This window comes from Protopterus annectens, chromosome 8.part0, assembly GCF_019279795.1.
Source record: "Protopterus annectens isolate FY-2018-M chromosome 8.part0, PAN1.0, whole genome shotgun sequence".
NCBI classification, from domain to species: Eukaryota; Metazoa; Chordata; order Ceratodontiformes; family Protopteridae; genus Protopterus; species Protopterus annectens.
In genome coordinates, this window is record NC_056741.1 from 936,707,371 (window position 1) to 936,730,935 (window position 23,565).

The window sequence follows — 23,565 nt, forward strand, 5'->3', positions numbered from 1 at the left end:
CCATTGCAGCTGCAACTACTTCTTGTACACAGTGGGGCAGGGACCGCGCCACTGGGTCTAACAGTGATGAGTAGTAAGCTATGGGGAGTTGCTTGTCCCCATGCTGCTGTGTCAATACTGATGCCGTATAACCCTGCTTACAGTCTACAGTTTGAATAAATTACTTATGATAGTATGGTAATCCTAAAACTAAGGATGATGCTATCAGTTGTTTCAGCTTGCAGAAAGCTGTTTCTGCTTCTGGTGTCCATTGTAATAAATCCTGTGCTGCCATCGGCTTTTTGAATATTAAACTGACCCACAGAGCAGATTCCAAAGCATAATTTGGTATCCAGCTTCGACAAAAATTAATAGTTTCCAGGAAGGACATCATTTCCTTCTTGGTAGTTGGTCTAGGTGCCTGTAATATTGCTGTTTTTCTATCTTCGTCTAATATTCTACCTTCCTTGGATATTACATATCCCAAGTACTTAACTTGTTTTCTCCAAAGTTGTAGCTTGTCCTTGTTTATTTTGTGACCTTGAGTAGCTAAAAACTGTAATAATGTTATCGTGTCCTCTTTGCATTCTTGCTGGGTGGGGGCTGCCAGCAGAATATCATCTACATAAAGTAAAATCTGACTACCTCTCGGTGGGATAAATCCCGCCAGGTTGCTTGCCATTTCTTGTGCAAATATTGTTGGACTTTCACAATATCCCTGTGGTAATCTTGTATAGTTATACCGCTTTCCCTGAAATGTAAATGCAAACCAATATTGGCTGTCAGGGTGTATCGGTATTGAGAAAAATGCATTACTAATATCTACCACAGAAAAATATTTTTGCTCAGGCTTTAAATCATTCAGTAAGGTGTGTGGGTCTGGCACCGTCGGTGCCCTGGGTATAACTGCATTATTTACAGCTTGTAAATCTTGGACCATACGCCATTCCCCGTTTGCTTTCCTGACAGGAAATAAGGGTGTATTACATGGTGAATCAGGAGATTCTATTAAGACTCCTTCCTTAAGTAAGGCTGCTATTATAGGTTTGATTCCTATCTCTGCATCCTTTCTCAAGGGATACTGTCTTTTCTGGGGTCTGAATGCTGACTTTGGTGTAATAGTAACTGGTCCTGCTGTTCGTATAAGTCCTACATCTGATTTTTCTGTTGACCAGAGAATGTCTGGTATGCTTCGCAAGGCTTTTTCCTCTTCTTCTAATAAGAGTAATACTCAGCTATTCTCACTAGCCTGTGAGTGGACAGCTGGTTGTGTCTGTGTGATCCAATTCAATTTCTGTTTCTGTACTCCTTGTTTGGAGAATTCTAATTCTGTCTGCTTTTCCCACCTTGTGACTTTTTCACCTAAGTCTGCCCATTTCAAGTTTCTATTTTTAGTTAAGCTAACATGTGGTAATCGATTAGAATTGTAAAGTGTTAAAAATTCCTGGGGCAATGAACAGCTTACTACACTGTTTCCTTCTGCATCCCAGTATAAATTCCATAACACTAGTCTGTTCGTGTGGTTCTGAAACAATTCCTGTTCATAATCTTTATCAGGTCCTGGTCTATTACAGTAATATAGAGTACAATGCAACAAATGCTGTTTGTCAGTGTCGAGGGAGGGGGACTTACTGATGGCTACGTTCATCAGTTCTTCGGTCACTGCCCCTGTACCAGTCGTAACTAAGTCCTGACTGTACCAATAATATGTCTCACCCTCCGGTCACACTACAAAAGTACTCATTTGTCACTGTGCTTTCATACCCTGCATGGTTGGAACTACGGCTATGCCAAATATCTGCATTAAGTCTCTACCCAAAAGGTTTACTGGGCATTTTGCAGAAACTACAATTTTACTTTTCTGGGTCATCCCTGAAACGGGGTCTGTTATCGCTATGTCATGGGAGAGTGGCTCCCGATACAGCTGTCCATTAGCTGCCTTCACTAGTATATAATCTGGTGATTCTGAATCTTCCAGTAATTTGGAAGGGTGTATCAGGGTCTGTGAGGCCCCTGAGTCACACAAAAATTTGACTTCCCTCCCCTCTACCAGAAGCGTCACTTCCGGTTTTGTATCTGCTAGGTATAGCTCTAGGCTCAATAAAGCTAAGTCCAAAATTTCATTTTCTTCAATGTCTACAAATTCATGTACATCCTCTACCCCTTCTGTCACATCCTCTACCCTTGCTATCACATTTGCACTTGTCCTTTCCTGTTTATTTTCATTCAGTGATTCCTGACTATTGTATAGTCATTCCTCATCTTCCTTATTTTCTGTAGTCACCTTCTTATTTAGCCTGCAATCCCTTGCTAAATGTCTTTTTTTCCCGCACTTAAAACATTCACCTTTTTTCTTTCTTTCTTCAAAATCTTCTGATTGCTTGTCAGATTGCTTATTTCCCAGGGCATTTTTCTTACCCTTTCTCCCAGTTTGTACTACAAATACTTCTGACCCATCTTCTGCCAAAAATACTTGAGTTTTCTTTTTCTTTTTACTATTAAAATGTCTCTCTGCATGTCTAGCATATTCAAGTAATGGCTGTAGTCTATTTGTACAATGATCTACCATGTGCTTTGTAATAAAGCTGCTAATGGGAGTTATACTACCCTTCAAGAATGCATTCTTTAACTGTTGGTCATATGAGGAGTCTTGTGTCTGGTTTTCTGGTATCTGCATTCCGCAGTGGTTATTAAAACATTCTAACAGTCTAGCATAATATCTATCAACTGTTACACCTTCCTGTTGAATGCACTGATTAATGCAAGTCCAATCAGCCCTAGGCTTCCACTTTTCAGCGATTCGGTCTGTCAGACCTTTCACTCTGCCATCCAGTTCTGCATTAGTATGTGGGAGTGGTCTAAGCTGTGCATCACGAGAATTCCAGTCGCCACTGATCATGTGCCAATCTGGACGTACAATTTGTCTACTTTTTCTACTTCTTCTCCATTCACATGGTAACTTAATCTCATACCCTGTAAGTCTTCTAAAAATTTTCGAAAATTCACTTTCGGATGGGGAATTCCCTCCATGGCTTTCCGGATATCTTCCGGTGTCCACGGTCTATAAACTAAAAGAGTCGGATCCTGTCCTACCTGTCCTGCCTGAGGATTTGGTACTTGTATGAGTGGACATATCTCTTCTTCACTCATAGCCTGTGATTTTTTATTTATTTCACATAATTCAATCTCCCTCCTCAAGTCGCGTGTTCAAGACCTTGTCTCGATAGGATCCCTGACAAATGGTTTTGATGCTGTAGAAACAGTTGGATATAGTGGAGGTGGATAAGCTTGTCCACTCACTTCATATTCTGGTAAAGGAAGCGGATGGGGCGAAGGAGGGGCCGTTGCTATTACCAAGTTATTGTCTTCTTTGTCTAAGAACATTGTTTTTGAATTCTTTATTTTCTTTTCCCTGCGATTTGCTTCCTCAAGCCACCTATGTGCCTGAGGGACTCCTAATTGTCGTTGCATTTTTAGTTGACCTTTTGCATCTGTTTTTAGTTGCCTGACAAGTTTTAATAAGTGTGAGTTTATCTAAATTACCATCGAATTTATACTTATCAACCCATTTTGTATAATACTTAACATTGTCGGCAAGCTGTAATTGCATATACTTCACGTCTTCAGTTAGGGGTGGGTCTCGGGAGATTTTTGTACACTGATTTCCCATTGTTGCCTTAGCTAAGCTGTAAATTGTTACGTAACCCTTTTTATCACGTGGTACCACAGTTCTATACCTTTTCACAGTTTATCTAGAATAACTGCCTACCTATTCTGTTTCCCTGATCTATGACAAAAACAGTAACACCTTTTTCTGTCCCTGATCTGCACATGCAAATCTACCTGACAAAAAACAGTCCTGTAATTAGTCCCTGATCTTAAAACAGAAATAAGGTAATTCCTCCTTACCTGACCCTCTGTGAGTTGATCCACCGGATCGTTGACTCGTCCTCCAATCCCAGATCAGAAACAGTGGCTGGCCTCTTTCGAACGACAATTCAGTCGGAGGTCTTTCAAAACAGAAGAGCCGATTTGGCCTCTTCTCCATATGGATGCATGCCACTGGGCCCAATTCTGACCTAGGCCTAGAGCAAGAGGTACTTACCGGTCCGAAGGACCAAACTGTCAAAGGAAAAATATACTTTAAAAATGATCAAAACACGGTAGGTTCAGGTTAAGGCACTTTAATCTTGCAGCAAGGAGACAAAAATGTGCTAATACAGAGTTTGTCTAACCAGAAACAGGAAATACTTTCATTTTTATACATTTTCAAACTAGTTATGGCCTACCAAGCTGACATAACAAATTATCACCTTTTTCATCATCATCTGCTGGCCACCATTCCCATGAATTTCTGCTGATTTATGAATTTTTATGTGAAACTTCCTGAGGAAAACAACATGGCCTTGATTACTCCCAGTTAGATACATGTTATGTTACCATTCAAGGTACTATGGCTAATTCAAGCACAATGCTAGCAGTTCATTTCTCTAATAATCCTTTGTCTACTTTATCTCTTAAGTTACTGGAGCTGCACATGTTCTCATGCTTCGAACAGAGCTGATTGTCTAAAATCATTACATTTACAGAATATAGTATTGTTCATTCATTCGTTCCTGACCCAGCAGATAAGCACCTGCCTCAAGTACATTTCCAAAAGGCATAAACATGAATATTGCTGTGCTAGCAGTTACTAGGTCAGAGGGCAACTTGCAAGTTTCAGAAAGCATACTGCAGTTTTCAAAAAGCATCTTTTTCAGTCTCATATGAAACTCAATTTTTATATAACACAGTGCATGAAAAATAGAATGAAAAGCGTATTAAATCACTTGATTATTAATTGGCATTAAGCATACACCCATTAATACATATTTTTTTCTAACAGCTCAGTTAATTGATTGTATTATTTATGTGACTAAAATGTTATGTGGTTGTTTCTGATGGTCAGCTTTATTGAGCTGATGAAAAGCGCTTAAACGTGTTTGTTGTTCGTTTATTGACTGTTCACTGCTTCCTACCCTTGGTTTATGTAGGGATTTATACCTAGTTTAGTGAGTTTAGCTATAATTCCAGAATGGGGATCATGTCGAAAGCCTTGGCGAGGTCAAGATAGGCTGTGCGAACCACCTTACCCTCATCTATGGCTTTGGTGACTGCCTCAAAGAAGATGATCAGGTTCAGGAGGCATGATCTGCCTTTCACAAACCCGAACTGGGTGGGCTCCAGAGTTTGGAGGGTACCAATGTCTTTGTTTATGAGTTCCATGATGATACGTTCCATGGCCTTGCAGACCAGGCTCATCAGGCTAATAGGGCAATAGTTCCCGGGATCAGTGGTGGCTCCCCCTTTATGGAGAAGGATAACTGTTGCTGTATGCCATTCAGTTGGCACAAAGCCTGGTGTGAGGCTATGATTGAACATGGTGCATAGGTGGGGAGCCAGTTCGTTCTGAAGTTCATGTAAAATGCAGCCTGGGATGTTTTCCGATCCCATGGATGCTGTGTTTTTGGCTTTAGAGAGTGAAGCTTTTACCTGCGTAGTTCTGATTACAGGGACTCTGCATTCTTCCTGTATAGATATGGGCCCTTAAGGGGGTGAGAGGGTGGTAAAGTTAGCACTGTATCTGCCAGGATGTTGGCAGTATAAGTTGGTTCTGTAATTTTCGTGCTGTTGTGCTATAACTCAGAGCAGATCTGGGTGTTGCCATTGAGATTCTTGACATAGCTATAGAATGCTTTGTAGTTATCCTTAGAATCAATGGCAATTTTTTTTTCGTAGCTAGCTTTGGAGGGATCTCAGTTTCTTACTGAGGCTGACCAGGGAGCTCCTCCACTCATGGGATCTTACTCTCTTTTGCAACAATTTCTCCCTTCTGTTGTACAGTTTGTTTATGGCAGGGGACCACCAGATTGGCTTCCTTTTTTTGGAAGATAGTGTCTTGTTTCTGTTTGGGATAGCACAATCCATGCACTCATGTAAGTGCTTATAGAGTGCATTTGTATAGAATTCAGCATTCGTAACTGTATTGTCCATCTGCATGGGTGTCATGAAGTTCACCACTTCTGTCTTAAGAAGCATGAAGTTGGCTTTGGAGAAATGTTTTACCGTGGTTTCCTTAATGGGGGGATGGGGGTGGGATGTGGATATCAAGGGAGATTAGCTTATGGTCAGATCAGACCAACGAGGAGTTGACTTCAGATGTGGAACACCAGTCATTTATGTTGGTAAGTGTGTTTGCTTTTTCTGCCAGATTGTCACAATGAGAGTTGGATAGGCATAGGTGTACAGAGAGAGGGAGAGAAGAAGACTGAGGCAGGCATAACAGTGTGCTAATCAACCCTTCAAAATATACTGCCCAAGTTTGAGATAATAAAAAAGGGATGGAGGTTGTTGCATCTGTTCATTTTTCCAAAATTAACAATATTCTTCACCTCCCAGAATTAAGGATTGCTGAGGTAGTTGGATTTGCCTTTTTGTTTTTAACCTTGCATTGCTATCAAAGTGAAAGAAACCCAAGATGGTGGTATTGTAAGTTAAAGCCAGAAGTTGCAAGCATTGTTTTAGTTACAGAGAGTTCTTTTTTAGTTGAGTGGGCAATCAAAGGGAAGTATATTCAAGTTCCGCAGGACCAGGTTAGGGTTAGGAGAATCAAATATTTTTCACCAGTCTAATTGATATTGTCAAGTCTTGCACCCTCCTTGAATCTGGATAAGAATCCTGGAGGTTAAGGTAAGTGGTTCTTGTATTGGTAGATTATTTCTGAGTGAAAGTAAGAGACATTTCATGTTATTAAATTTGAGTATGAAGTTAAACATCAAAAAGGTCAGCAAATGAAGCTTTACAGGAAGATTGGTGTGCTGATTAGCTGAGAGGTTTTAAGTGGGTGAATATTTTGGTAGCTTGTGTCTTAACAGAGCAAATCAATATTAAAATCACCTGTTATAATTATGTTCTGCCTTTTGCTAATACTTACAATTTTTTATATATTAGTGAATGTTTTCATGGTTGAATGAGGTAGAATGTATACTACTATTATACACACTTTTGTGTGATTTCTTGTTCTTCTTCAAACTATGGACCATTTCAGCCATACTGGAACTGTGTAAAATGAGTTTTATGGAGATTTTTACCAAACTATTGGTACATCCAGTAGTTTTTATACCTGGACGGTTATTAAGGAAGCTGTCAACATAGGTTCATAGGTTCATAGGTCGGTGCTAGGCTATAGGCCCTAAGGCCTATATAAGCCTAGCCAAAAAGGTACTCTGGCTTTCGCCACCCAAGAAAATTATTTTCCTGTGCCCCTGTCGCGCAGAGCCACAGAAGTGATCCATGGGGTGAATTTCCTATTTCCTATCCAATCATCAAGATTTTTCTTGAAGAGTGCTAATTAAGAACTCCATTTGATACAGATAGATAGTCTTTTCCAGAGTATGGGAAGTCTCTGGGATAGGAATCTATCCCTCCAGCATGTTATGTTTATTGTTTGACAAGGTTTAGGTCCCTAGAGCATGTAGCTCAGAGGGGTTAGGATTTCTTTAAGTGGAGCATGTCCAACAGCTCTGTGCTTGACATAGCTTTGAATGTTAGGCTGAGCTTGCCTCTGAGTAGGCGATATGTGATGGACTGAAGCTGGAGTTTTTTGAGATGGTCTGCATAGGGCATTTGTTTGAGGCCTGTAATCCTCTTTGTGAGGTATTTCTGCGGCCTTTCCAGTTGCTGTAAGTGTCTTGTGAGGTACATACCAAAAGAGGCATTGTACTCAATAATGGGTCTAATGAGTGCCGAGTAGAGGGGGACAATGACCTCCTTTTTCCTGGATGAGAAACCTTTTGTGATGAGTTGTGCCATGTAGAAAGATTTCCCGACTAATGTGGCGATGTGATTATCAAAGGTGAGACTGCTGACCAGCTGTCTCCCAATGTCTCATCACACTTTCAGTGTTAAGTAGACTACCGCCTATGTGGTAATTCATGGGTACAGAATTTTTACCAAAGGGGATAACAGTGTACTTTTTGGCATTGTGCTTGAGGTCAAGGCTTTGAGTCCAGGCATCTGTCTCAGTGAGGCCTTTTTGTAGGATGTCCACATCATTAAGAGTTTTGATTATGGCTCCTAATTTGCAGTCATCTGTGAACTTCATTACCGAAAGACATTTTGTGTTAGCCTGCTCTTCAGAGAAGGTGATACCAAACAAGAAAGGACCCAGGACTGAACCCTGTGGTACTCCACTTGTCACTGGTCTGAAGTTCGATTTGGAGTCTGATACTTTCACAGTGTGGGTTCTGTCAGTGAGCCACTTCACAACCCACCTTGTGACATAGGGATTTATATGTAGTTTAGTGAGTTTATCTATAATTCTAGATTGGGGATGGTGTCAAAAGCCTTGGTGAGATCTAGATAGGCTGTGGAAACCATCTTACCCTCGTCTACAGCTTTGGTGACTGCTTCAAAGAAGTCTATCAGGTTTAGCAGACATAATCTGCCTTTTACAAACCCAAACTGGGTGGGGTCCAGAGATGGGAGATTACCAATGTCTTTGTTTATAAGTTCCATGATAATACATTCCATTGCCTTGCAGACCTGGCTTGTCAGGCTAATGGGGTGGTAGTTCCTGGGGTCCATGGTGACTCCACCTTTGTGGAGTGGGATAACCGTTGCTGTGCACCATTCAATGGGCACAAAGCCTGAGGTGAGGCTTTGACTGAACATGATACTTAGGTGGGGCACCAGTTCATTCTCCAGTTTGTGTAGAATGCAGCCTGGGATATTGTCAGGTCCCATGGATGCTGTGTTCTTGGCTTTGGAGAGTGTGTTTTTTACCTGTGCAACCATAATTACAGGAACTTTGCATTCTTCCGGTATAAAGATGGGCCCTTTAGGGGTGAGAGGGAGGTAAAGTTAGCACTGAACCTATCTGCCAGGATGTTGGCAATATCTGTTGGGTCTGTATATTTAGTGCCATTGTGCTGTAACTCAGAGCAGATCTGAGTGTTGCCAGTGAGATTCTTGACATAGCTATAAAATGCTTTATGGTTGTCCTTAGAATCAGTGGTGCTTTTGTTTTTGTAACTAGCATTGGAGTATTTTATGAGGGATCTCAGCTTCTTACTGAGGCTGACTAGGGAGTTCCTCCAGTCATGGGGTTTTACTCTTTTTTGCAACAGTTTCTTTCTTCTGTTGTAGAGTTTTTTATGGCAAGGGATCACCCGACTGACTTCCTTTTTTAGGAGGATAGCATCTTGGTTCTGCTAGGGATAGCACAATCCATGCACTCATGTAAGTGCTTATAATGTGCATTTGTGTAGGATTCAGCAGTTGTACCTCTATTGTCCATCTGCATGGGTGTCGTGAAGTTTGCCACTTCTGTCTTAAGAAGTGTAAAATTGGCTTTGGAGAAATTTTTTATGGTGGTTTCCCTAAAGGGGGGTGGAGTGGGATGTGGATGTCTAGGGTGATTAGCTTGTAGTCGGATCTGTCCAAAGAGGAATTGACCTCTGGTATGGAATACTAGTCACCCATGTTGGTAATGACCAGGTCTAGGATATTGCTGCCCCTGGTGGGGGTGTGGATAAGTTGATCCAAGGAATTGGAATTTATGAATTCCAGAAAGCATTGAGCAAAAGAGTTGGTACATGAGTAGTTTCCCTAGTTAATGGTGGGGTAGTTGACATTTCCCATTATTAGGGTGTTGGGTTGTACCCTAATATTTTCCAGTATATCAAGAAATGAGGAGTGGGAATCCTAGGGCATGGTGGGGGATCTGTAGCAAACTACAATTAGGATTACGGTATTGCCCAGAGTTAGTTGTACTTGGATAATCAAGGATGCATTATGCTGAGCAACTTGCCTGGAGGTGTGGATATCCTTAATTAATATGGACACGCCTCCGCCTTTAGTGTTGTGATCCAGGTTAGGTGGCCGAAAGGTGTGTTATGAATTATAGCCTGGTAATACAGGGGTGCTTTCTGGAGCCTTGAACCAGGTCTCTGTCACTGCACAGATGTCAATGTTCTTCATTTTAAGGAGTGCCTCATGTGAGTGCATTTTGAGTTTTAGACTTCTAGCATTGAGTAGCATTACCCTCAGATTTTGCTTGCTTGTGCCTATTATGGTGGTGAATTCATCATTTGAACCTTGCCTAAAAAAGGCACTATAGGGGTGGCAAGATCCTTAGCCAGTATCCGGAAACCCAAGGTCAACAGGTGTAGGCCATCTCTGGCAAAGCATCATGGTCTGTCGATCATGTTATCCCAGGCAGACAGATACTGGATTCCCTTAGAATGAGACCAGAAGCTTAGCCAATTGTTGAAGTCAATAATTTTGTCCTTGTACTGTGGTATCATTCTGGGTAATGGCAGGATGCTATTCAGGGCTAGGGTCATACCTGCCTGGGCTACAAGATCGGAGAGATCCTCTATGTCTTTTTTCATGTAGTCCAGGGAGGTACATCTCAGGTCATTCACAACAACATGGACAATGACAGAGTCATAGATGTACTTGTTGTAGAGTGACCTGAGTGCATGCATTATGTGGTGGATCCTGGCACCCGACAGGCAGCTGACGGTAACTTTCTCCTTGTTTAGCCTGGTGAGTGGGACCTCAGTGTGCCTGACTATAGAGTCACCTATGACTGGAGTATTGGGTACACTGTTGTGCCTTATGGGCTGTGGCTTGAGTGGCCCACTGAGTTTGTGGGCTATGTATCATTTGGGTTGTTTTGGGGAGTGAAGGTTGATTGCATTACTGCTTTGGAGGTCTCTGTTGCTTGGGCAGATTTTTATTGAGAGCCTCCATGAATGTAGGTGTGCATTTTGTGTTTCTGTGTGTGTGTTTTGGTGGTGTAGGTTTTGAGGAACTATGCGATGAGTGTGGTGTGGTGCAAGTGTTTACCTTCTCCTCTTGACAGTCTAGTCAGGTCTTGGGTGAAGAGAGCTTTGCTTCCAGTTTGGCTATATAAGTGCATCTCTCACAGGTCGTGGTGTTGGTTGGTAGGAGGAGATGGTTGTCTGTGTACATGAGGCAATTGCTGCATTGCCTCAAGATGCCCAGATTCATCAGGTAGACAGGAGAAAACACTGGGAGCTGACCCTTAGACATGCCTGGATAGGTGCTTATTTATTAAGTACTAAAAACTGTTTTCCTCTAAACAAGTGAGGAAAGTTGAGTGCTGTAGTAATTTGTAGCTTATTTAGTGCTAACAACGAGTTTTGAACAAGTGCTCAGCTTAAAGAGACAGATCTGAGTGCTAAAACTAAAGAACTGGCTAGTTTTAAGGGAAAATTTGAAGAGCAGACTTTATGGCGCCGGGAGTGGTTTAACCCTAGCTAAGCAGCTACGCATAAAGTGTATGTGCATGTATGTATATATACACATATATATATATATATATATATATATATATATATATATATATATATATATATATATATATGTGTGTGTGTGTATGTATACATATTTTTTTAATATATATAAGAGTAGCAAATGAGCAAACTGATTTAAACAAATTACCAGTTAACCAACAAAAAGATAAAAACAGAGCCCAGTTTCAGGAGTCTTCGATCAGACAAGTTCTAACTGCACACTCCTGCCACTAGGATGCAGGCGAACTTTTCCAAAAAAGATGGCCTGGATTAGTGCTCAAGTTATACAAACAAAGTATATACAAGAGTAGCAAATGAGCAAACTGATTTAAACAAATTACCAGTTAACCAACAAAAAGCTAAAAACAGAGCCCAGTTTCAGGAGTCTTTGATCAGACAAGTTCTAACTGCACACTCCTGTGACTAGGGTGCAGGGGAACTTTTCCAAACAAGATGGCCTGGATTAGTGCTCAAGTTATACAAACAAAGCTAGCTTCAGCAGGTCTGAATCTAGTCTATGCTACAGAAAACAAGGCGTACCAATTTCAGAAAGAAACCGTTCAAACAAGCAGGCACACTAAGCCTTTAACCAGAAGCTACCAGCTCAGAAGGGCAAAATCTACCCTCTCCTCCCACAAGAGTACAGGCCACACCTTCTTAATGTAAAATAACTGGCCCAAAGCCCAGCCCAAAAACCAGAACTAATACACTTTTAGAAAAACAGACACTAAGCCTTCAATCAGCAACTCCCAACTTAGGATGTAAGCTACCTGTCTTGCCACAACAGTGCAGACCACAACATTCTTAATGTAAAATAACTGGTTTGAAGCCCAAGTGCTTAAACCAAAGACTTAGAATAACAGTTACAATTTAATCAGGCTACTAACAAGCAGTACTAAATGCACCAGAATAAATGCAATTTAGTAGTTTTCAGGACAGGCAGCAAAAGCAAAATAAACTAATAAAGTAGGAATAAACACAAATACAGTAAAAGCAGATGAATAAAGTGCAATATATATATATATATATATACACACACACACACATATATATATATATATATATATATATATATATATATATAATATGTCAACAATAGAAAACTAGCAAAACAGATTTAAACAATTTACCCAAATGACCAGTTAAAAAGCTCAAAACTGAGCCCGGTTCCAGCAGTCTTCAATCAGACAAGTTCTAACTGCACACTCCTGCCACCATGGTGCAGAGAAACCTTCTCCAAAAATAGTTTGTATCAGTGCTCAAGTTATGCAAACAATGATAGATTCAGCAGGCCTGAATCTAGTCTATGCTGCAGCAAACAAGGTGAACTGATTTCAGAAAGAAACAGTTCAAATAAGCAGGAACAATAAGCATATAAGCAGAAATTCCAAGCTCAGAAGGGCAGGATCTAGCCTCTCCTCCTGCAATAGTGCAGACCACAAACCTTCTTAATGTAAAATAACTGTCATGAAGCCCAAGTGCTTAAACCAGAACTAATACACTTTTAGAATAACAGACACTGAGCCTTCAATCTACAAATCCCAACTTAGATGGATGTAAGCTACCTGTCCTGCCACAACAGGGCAGACCACAAACCTCCTTAATGTAAAACAACTGGTTTGAAGCCCAAGTGCTTAAACCAAAAGGCTTAGAATAACACTTACAATTTAATCAGGCTACTACCAAGCAGTAATAAATGCAACAGAATAAATTCAGTTGAGTACTTTTAAGAACAGGCAAAAGCAAAATACAATAATAAAGTAGGAAGAAACACAAATACAGTAAAAGCAGATGAAGTGCAATTTTTATTTATTTATTTATTTTTTTTTTGTGGAGAGGGAGGGAACATAGCATATTAAGATACTATATGGGATGTCCTTTCCAAGCGCTCTTTCTGTGCATAGCAGCAGAAGAAATGGGACTGGTAGGAGTATCTGAAATCAAAATATGATCTCACTTTTCTCAGTTGAGTGAGCAAATGAGATGGGCCCAGGAGGAGAGTCCAAAAAACAGATTCACAGCAAGGGTGTGCAATTCCAAAGCCACAAAGAATACCATTATAACAGAAACAGGGGGAGAATGGGAGACTAACTGCAGATAGATAGAGAGCACAATATTTAATAAGTCAAATATCTACAAATATCCAATCTTAAATAAGTGCAGAGAAAAGTTTACTTAAATCAGCTTGTGTCCAGTTGATGTTTGCAGGCAAATCTCAACAGCCAACAACTCAGCAGATGAGAAAAATGATTACTAGAAATGTGACCAACACAGATTTTAATGCAAGCAGAAACCCCCAGGCTAAGAGTAACACAGAATTTCAAAAGCAGTCTAACAACTTTCAATGAGCCCAGATGGCTACACTTTTTCACACTTCAGGCAACTAACTGCAGATAGACAAAGAGCACAATATTTAATGAATCAAATATCTACAAATATCTAATCTTAAATAAGCGCAGAGAAAAGTATACTTAAATCAGCTTGTGTTCAGTTGATGTTTGCAGGCAAATCTCAGCAGCCAACAACTCAGCAGATGGGCAAAACTGATTACTAGAAATGTGACGAACACAGATTTATCAATGTAGCTGAAGGGCAAATGGTTTATTTTATCCATGTTTTTTTTTATTCCGTTATGTCTAGATTGATTTCCATAACCCAGAATTTAAAGATATGTTCATTATGTTTTAGGTATTAAGGTAATATCTTTTAAGTTGTGTGTGATTTTGTGTGTGTGTGTGTGTGTGTGTGTGTGTGTGTGTGTGTGTGTGTGTGTGTGTGTGTGTGTGTGTGTGTAGTAGCATTGACGGTCAATGTGAGGAAGGTTTTAAATAGACAAGGTTGGTAGTGTAAGGCTACAGTGGGTAAGAGTGAGTGGTGGAAAACCTGTTAAAGCAGTGAATGAAATAAGGGTCCAGGTTATTGATTTATGTACACAATTATGCGAAGTTTGAGATGGTGGAGATATGTTAGGAAGAGCCTGTTTGCTGGAGGGGAAGTATTTATAACAGCCTTTTCTTATGTTTTAGAGAGAATATGACAGAGGAGCTATGTGGTTTGAAACATTGTTAAGAAGTTTTGGGGAACTTATTGTGAACTCCCTATGGTGGTGCATGTTCTGGGTTTTTTCTGTTTTTTTTTATCACATATGTCTGTGGTAAAAAAAAAAGTATACTGAAAGGGATGATTACTAGTAAGCAGTGAACAGTATAGATATCCAGGTATGGTGTGAAGTACATATGAAAGTTTTGGTTTTGGCAGCTGTTACATAAGAAGAAGTGGAGGGCACTGAAGATGAAGAGGAATTTCACCTTTCATCATGACAATGACCCCAAGCATACACCCAAATCAACAAAAGAATGTCTTCACCAGAAGAAGATTAAAGTTTGGAATTTCACAGCCAGAGCCTAGACCTAAATCCAATAGAAAATATGTGTGGTGACCTGAAGAGGGCTGTGCACAAGAGTTGCCCTCACAATGTGACAGATTTGGAGTGCTTTTGCAAAGAAGAGTTGGCAAATATTGACAAGACAAGATGTGCCATGCTGATAGATGCCTACCCAAGAAGACTAAATGTTGTAATTAAATCAAAAGGTACTTCAGCAAAGTATTAGTGTAAGGGTGTGCACACTTATGCAACCAGCTTACTGTACATTTTTTTATTTTTTATATTTTCCCTAACAGATTTGTTTGTTTTTCAATTAAATTGTACAGGTTATAAGTCACATTAAAGGTGGAAATGTTTTAAAATGATTTATTGTGGTTATATATATATATATATATATATATATATATATATATATATATATATATATGTGTGTGTGTGTGTGTGTGTGTGTATATCTCAAAAGAGATAATTGGCTAGGCTTAAAATGGCTCAGAAGGGCAATTAGCCCAGTACTGCTTTATGAAGGCTCTGTATATACATATGCCTATATATATATATATATATATATATATATATATATATATATACCTACATATATAATTTTACAGCAAAGATTCTGTTAGAGTGGAAATATTTAAACCAGTCAGGAGTTTTTGGGCTTGTTTAAGCAGTGAAGGACTGAATAAATACATTATATTCAGTCAGATTGAAAGGTTTGTAACGTTTATGAAGATTGCACCTCTCTGACTACTTTTGTCGCCATACAGAACAGAATCATCAGTTAGGATATATAATGCAGTTAACTCACAATGTACTGGCCAAGAAAGTAAAATTAAAACCAAAGAACCAAAACCTTGGCACAACGACCAGCGGACAGCATGCATGCACCTATCTGACTACCTTGGACGCCATACAGAACAGAATCATTAGTTAGGATATATAGTGCAGTTAACCCACAATGCACTGGCTAAGAAAGTAAAATTAAAACAAAAAACAAAATCTTGGCACAAAGCCCAGCTGACAAAATGCAGTGTGAGAGAGATAAAACACCAAGTCAAAATCCAACCAGTAATTTATTCACCAATGAAATGTTAAGTGCTTTCGTCCCTGAACAAGGTATTTCATCAGAACTGAACTTCTAGATTATGCATACATTTAAATACGTCATCCAATAAACTAATCAAACAATCAACACCAAAATACAATTAAGAATGCTAAGCTTTCTAGTCACGTTAGTTTCTATATATGAAGAAGCTTATTATTATAAAATATATGTATGTATGAATGTATATATAAAAACAATTCTAGTAAATACTGATTTAAAATGTCATGTTAAAAATTAACTTAGTCTAGCATAGCAACAACTTGTAAACAAAAAATGATGTATGTTAAATAAATATATACCAAATAATAAATACTTATAAAACATAAGTTTAAAACAGTAAATATACTAGATAAAAGGAGAGAAACATAACAGTATTCCAATCTGTCTACCCCACCTAAAAGAGCATACAGAAGTATTCTACACCTATGGAACTAGGACACATATAATTCACCTGGAACTGTTAACAGATGACCCAAAAATGAACATCCACAATTTATCTGCCCTAAGTTTTAAAATACTACCAATAGATATTGCATCATTTAATCTGGGCTTTTCACTGGCATTCAAACATATTTTCCAAAGCAATTCTTTATATTCAATTGTGTGCTCCCAAGTAGCAGTCCTCAAGTTCCTGGCCACTTGTACCAAGACAAAAAAAAATTACATTTTTTGCTCTCTGCACAAGCTAACTTATGCCTATACAAAGTGTTAGTCTTTCTTTTCTGGCCAACATCATAGTAATATTCACAAATTCCTGTGTGCAGTAATTGCTCGTTTTTTTCCCATATAATAGTAAAAACAAAAATCACAAAAGGCCAGTTACAGCACTCCCACATTTTTACAATTGAAGCTTTGGCAAAATCAAAAAATATAGTTAATATTGAGTAACCTGACAACCTCACCTTCATGAATGAAACTGCACTGCCTGCAAGCTCCACACTTTCTGGGACCTTTAACCATTCTCCCACCATTAGTACTAATACAACTAGCTCTTTCCATTCTTTTATACGTGAAAAGAGGGCCCCCCCCCAACTCTACCATTAAATTAGGGTGAATTTCAAAAATGTTCCCAGTTTACCTTAATAAGGTTCTTAATATCATTGCTCTCCCTACCATATTTGAGCAACAAACTATCCTGAAAGGGTGCTTCACAGGTACTGCTAGCCATAATTTGAGCAGTGTTAACCTTATTAAAAGGTAATGATTTCCTCAGAAGCAGAAACAATTGTTATGTCTTTTCCCTGTTACTTTCAAAATGCATCTAATTCAATAAAGCTTCTGGTAACCCCTTTTGCAAAACAGTTTTTTTTTTAACTCCAATCTCTTTCTGAAGATCTCCATCCTCAGAAATGTTTCTAGACAACTGTATCATCTGGCCCTTCACCAAGCTATGTTTCTGTCTATAAGGATGACAACTGTAAAAATGCAAGTAGCTGTTAGAGAACATTGACTTTCTGCACAATTTGGATTTAAACTTGCCCATATTAAAATCCTTAACAGAAGCATATCATGATAGTTGATACTGGTAACAGAAAAATTATAAGTAAACTTAAAAAAACATAGTGGTACTATTGATATACTGAATAAAATCTTTTAAACTTGGCTCATTCCCTTTCCAGACTAAAAATGTAATCCAAAAACCTGAACTACATAGCAAGGTAAGGGGATGTATGAGGATGAAAACACGTAATTTTGCTCCCAGTACCACATAATAATATCTGCATATGAAGGAGCATAGCTAGCCCCTATGGAAATGCCAGTAGTCTGCTTGAAATAGTCACACTCAAACAACACAAAGTTGTTACTTAAAATGATTAATGATTTCCATGAAGTTAAAAATAATATTAACTTTGCCATTGTCCAACCTACTATGTACACTCAAAAACTCTCTAAACCACTCAAGCCCAACACTGTGTGGTATGCAGGAAAATAAATCCTTAACATCAGTAGTGACTAAGGGCAACCTCTTGTGGTATAAATCAAATTTAATATTACTAAGGAAGTCCTATGAATGATTCAAGATGTATTCAAATAGGGGCGTCAATTTTCTGATGCACCTATCCACATATATTGCTAAAGGGTGTGTCTTAGACCCATTTGCAGCTAAAACTGGTCAGAGTGGTGGATCAACAATATCCTTATGTACTTTAAAGTAATGTCTTTCGGCTTTTCCCAGTTAGAGGTCACCACAGCAGAACTCCGGTCCGCTAACTATTAGCAGTAGATTTTTTTTTCTTTTTATGGTGCTGAGTTGCCAGCCTGATGCCCAACCTTCAAAGAAGGCACACCCATTCACGCACACACCTACCTGCATGTCTTTAGACATCACTCAACCGCAGGGAGAACATGCAAAGTCCACACAGAAAGCCCTCCAGCTGATAATCGAATGGGAAAACCTCTTGCTGTGAGGCAACAATGGTAACTGCTGTACCACCAAGGCCTATCCTTATGTACTTTATATACCAAAAATATTTAGTATCACAGGATATTTTACTATAAGAAACCTCAACCCCTGATTGTCAATCCTGCCCTCCATCACCAAATCCTGTAGATAAACATATATCTTTCTGTAGGCCAAATAAATCTCATTTTAGAACCTCTAGATTATTTTTGTGCATTATTAAGGAGGGTGAACATTTTGTTACAGTAATCAATTGCTTGCATAAATACCACACCCAACCCTTATCGGGCTTCATAACTCTAATTTCTCTTTTGCTCATAATATCTTGCATCAAGGCTATGTCTTCTATAGTCACACTGCTCTTCCATCTAAATTTTTTCTGAGCATGCCATTTACAAATATCATTTGCATATAACTTTTCAACAAACCAATACTTTGATGAAGTGAGGGTTGTATGTACTCTTTCTAAAAAAAATTGCAGCATGAAGCTTGGGAGTGGCATTCCCTTTTTGAAAATAAAACTTTAAAGTTTAATTTCCTAATGTACAGTTTCAAATCCAGTAGGCTTTTACCAATATCTAACTTTTGCACTGGCACCAATAAAAAGCCTTTTTTAAACAAATTGAAAAACCTGTCATCAATGGTTACATTAGTGTAACTAAAAATCTAAAATCCATGATGTCTGGATACCACATCACCAAAATTAATTCATTGTAAATACATTCATCACTATACCATATTGAGGGAGCAGAACTGGAGTAAAAATCAATTATTCTTTCCACCCTTTGCCTTTCCTCTTCCTCTTCCTCTTCCTGGTGGCACACCCTAAGGGACATCTTACCCCCATGTCCTGCTCTACCCTCTTCTATTTGCTGCATGGTCCTCTTGAACCTCCTCAGTGAATATTGAGGAATTTCTACTGAAAAAGACCCATCTATACTATAATTTTCTACATGGTGTGTATGCCCAGTTGTATCAGGGACATCCCCACCCCTTAATGTTTTTCATCTTAGGTAGGCTGTGTTACTTACATATTCCTTTCATCCCCAGCTTTCTTTTTTGCTTTCCTAATTTTAGCACAATAAACAACCTTATCAACATATTTAAAAACATCCAAATATTTGTGGTGATACACATCAAATAATAAATCTTGCTTCAACTTTCTGTCAATAACTTGGATTTCTTGATAAAGCTTCTCTATGTTCTCAACATTGTCTTTAATAATCAGCTCCATGACTGTAAAATTGCATTCATCAAAAATACTGATTAAATCATTATAAAAATTAACTCCCATCCCATTCGGGAATTTCCAAAGTCTGAGTTCCTTCTGGACTCTTACAAGAAAGACACTCCTGTAAAAATGCATTATCCACTTGTAGTCTTGTACTTGATAAGCTTCTTTTGAAAGTACACAAACAAAGAATCAAAAGTCATGGAATAAGAATCTCTAACAGTGGTGTTGGGAAAATGTATCAACAAAGTCCATCAACCATGAATTCAAATCAAGCAAAGCTGAACCACCATTTCCATTCACCCCCAGACATGAGTTATCATCCTGGGCTTTTCTAAAACTATCACTTCTGCTGTCAACTGGACTGGAATCCATAATAATATATCCTGCCACTTGTGGATAACTAGTACTAGAGCCCAAATCACACTGACCATTGGTAGCCATGCTGCAAGCCTGCCAATTCATTCTCATGTCAACAATTAAGTGAACAGGCCTGTATGGCAGTTCCTGGAGCTGATACCATCCTTATGATGATCTGAGGCACCAGCCTTATTCATCCTATCACAGGGAATTGAGGTGGAAGGGGTGAATCTAAGTTGCTGAGAAAGTTGCTGAAAAAGTCATCTGATAAGCTGTGCAAGTTCACCAATAAGAGAAGAGACAGCCATTGCCTCCTTTCCACTTGGTCCAGTACATGGAACACTTCACAAATTTGCAAAAGACTTCAGGATCACCGCACTGTGTTAAAATTTCAGGGCTATCCATAGTGCTAAAAACCAACAAGTAACCCACAACATACTGGCCAAGAAAGTAAAAATAAAATCAAAAAACCAAGATCTTGACATAAAGACCAGCCAAGAGCATGCAGAGTGAAATAGATAAAACACCACATCGAAAAAAAAAAAATATATATATATATATATATATATATATATATATATATATATATAATATAGTGCAGGTACTGTAATTCTACCCATCTAAAAGCCATTGGGCAAAGCATGTAATATTTCTAAATAAACTTAGACAACTGTGTTAAAAGTAACTGTACAAAATATTTTGCAAAGGTTGTGAGAATCAAAAACAACCTGAAATCACTTGTGAAGGAGGGATTGAGAAATTGATAGTTACTGATGACTTTTGCTTCAGTATAAAGTACATAGTTTTGTTACAGAGGCATAGATTGCCAAGGTAGCACAAGGGAGTAGAACAGATACTAAAAATCCTAAACTGCATTAGGAAACCTGTCTAGACAGCTCTTTTTACTGTAGACTGTTAAAGTATTACAGAAAAAAGGTATTTGTAAATCACTCAAATATGTAAAATGATACAGGAGTGTAGACATACACAAAAAATAATGTGCATTAAAAATGTATGTGCAGAAGTATTCATGAGCACATGATAGAGTGCTAAATTAGTTTTACTTCTACGTGCATAGAGATGCAGATATAATAATCTTTCAAAGAACTGAAGAAAAGTAAGTATATAAATTCGGAAAAGGGATAAGACAATGACCAATAAAAGGCTAACTTCTACACTGGGATGAGCTGTCCTTGGACATGCCCTCCCTCCCTTCAGGAAAATATGGAAAATGCTCAACTATTTGATTTCCTTTGCTACCTTTAAGCAAATGTAATGAGTTGCACCATTTAAATGTAGTAAAACTGTAGAGGAATGAACTTTTGCCCATTGTTTGAACCTACTTTTATATATATTTACTTTTAATCAAACACAGTGAAATCAAAACAATACTGTTGAAACAATGAATGATCAGCCACCTGTCAACACCTTTCTCCTCACACCCAGTTTTTCTTACTTCCCATGCATTAGACTTATCCTTTAATAGCAAAGTTACTTCTCAGATATGGATCTTGTCTCTGTAAGGCTGGAGATAATTCATAACTATAAACTAACTATTTAATGAACATTGTTTGCAATCCTACTTGAAATATTTCTGTTAACTATCTTTTTTTTTTATTTTTTGACCTGACCTTGATGACCTATCTTCTATTTTACTGACCCCTTTTTTTCTGCATCTGTCTGTTCTAGTACCCATATCCCCCAGTAGTGAGTTTTCCATTTCTGAAAGCAATGTGCCTTTTGATTGCTTCATCTTTAATGGGCAGCACTGGGGGGTGGGGGTGGGGGGTTGACAGTCAAGTTGTAATAAGTCATCATCCATATTAGACTGGATTTTTTATTTATGTTAGGCTATCCATTTCTTGCAGTGTTTGATATGTTGGGGTCACATACACTTTTTCTTCCACATTCATTTGTTCTGAGAATGTAACATATATTCCTGTCGGGTAAGATTTCTACCTAGTCTCCATGCAATGTTCCTTCACCATCTAACATTCTCCCAATTAGCACTCCTTGGGGCAGTATACAGTGGGCTATTCCACAACCATGAAGACGTAAGGTGAATATCATGCCATGGTCATACAAGAATATGTCCCACACACATGCTACAGAGGTAAATCGTGTATTTTCTTATATTTTAGTGACCTAACGGATTAGTTTTGTACATTATTGTCTTAAAATAAATCAATGCAATTTATTCAGGAAAACACTCTTCAAATAATGAAGTAAGATGTTGTTGTTGTTTGTCTTTTGGCTTTTCCCGGTAAGGGGTCACCACAGCGGAACTCCAGTCCGCTAATGATTGGCAGTAGATTTTTTACGAAACACCAAGGTGCCAGTGTCTCGACGCCCAACCTTCAACAAAGGTATGCCCATTTACGCACGCATGTCTTTCGAATGCTACCCAACCGCGGACATGCAGAAATAATGAAGTAAGATATGTTATTTAATATCAAATAAAAATATTGCTTTATTTAATCTTTTATTTAGAATGGCAGCACAGTTAACTTATCACTCAAACTATGCATGTGAAAGATGGGGAACTCCTGTACAAGTCAAGTGAGTACTTGTTTCAGGTGTTTTTCATTTTTTGTTTTGCTCCATTAAGTATGTATATATATATATATATATATATATATATATATATATATATATATATATATATATATATATATAGTTGTTGTTGTTTATCTTTTCGGCTTTTTCCTGGTTAGGGGTCACCACAGTGGAACTCCGGTCCGCTAATGATTGGCAGTAGGTTTTTTACGAAATGCCAGTATATATATATATATATATATATATATATATATATATATATATATATATATATATATAGATAGATAGATATGTATATGTGTGTGCGTGTGTGTGTGTCAATACATGCTTGAGTTTGTGTATGTGTGTCTTGTCTATCTAACCACTTGTCTATATATATATCTATACCTATATCTATGTCTATATCTATAACTATATCTATGTCTATATCTATACCTATATCTATGTCTACATCTATAGCTATACCTATAACTGTATCTTTAGCTGTATCTATAATTGAATCTATAACCAGGTCAACCTATTATTATCAAAGCCTACTTCACTGAACTTTAAAAAAAACTTTGCTGAACACTTATTTTCACAAACTCTCGGATTACCAGAATTTTACTAAGGGAAAGGAACTACTTGGCCACCATGGTAAACGTTGCCTTTTCCGCACTTTAGTGCAATCTCGTAGTTGGTATATTTAGTTAGGAGGGATATGGGGGGTGAAGCCATCCATTTTGGTGCATTTAATTTGCTTTGGTTTCTTTATTTAGTTATGGTGGCCAAGTGGCTCTTTTCCTGGAGTAAAATTCCAGTGATCCGAGAGTTTATGAAAGTAAGTGTTCAGCGAAGTCGTCTTATATTTGTGAAGTTCAGTGATAATAACAGGTAGACACCTATAACTACATAGCCAGCCAGCTGCAGCAGAACTGGGACAAACACCTGAGCCACCGGTGATTCATGTCACAGAAAAAGCCCAAAGAGCAGCAAGGGTTGCCTGAGTAGGATAGAATGGATGCAGCCACTTATTTGCTCTACTATCTAGAGAGGATAATTTGGGACTTCTCACTACTTTCATGTCCAAAAGTGGACATCAAATGCAACACAAGCTTGACATGTGGAATGACAGATGTCCTATGCAGGCATGTAGTAGAATTCTTTTGATACTCCTAATGTCACTGTATATATTACTTCCTCTAA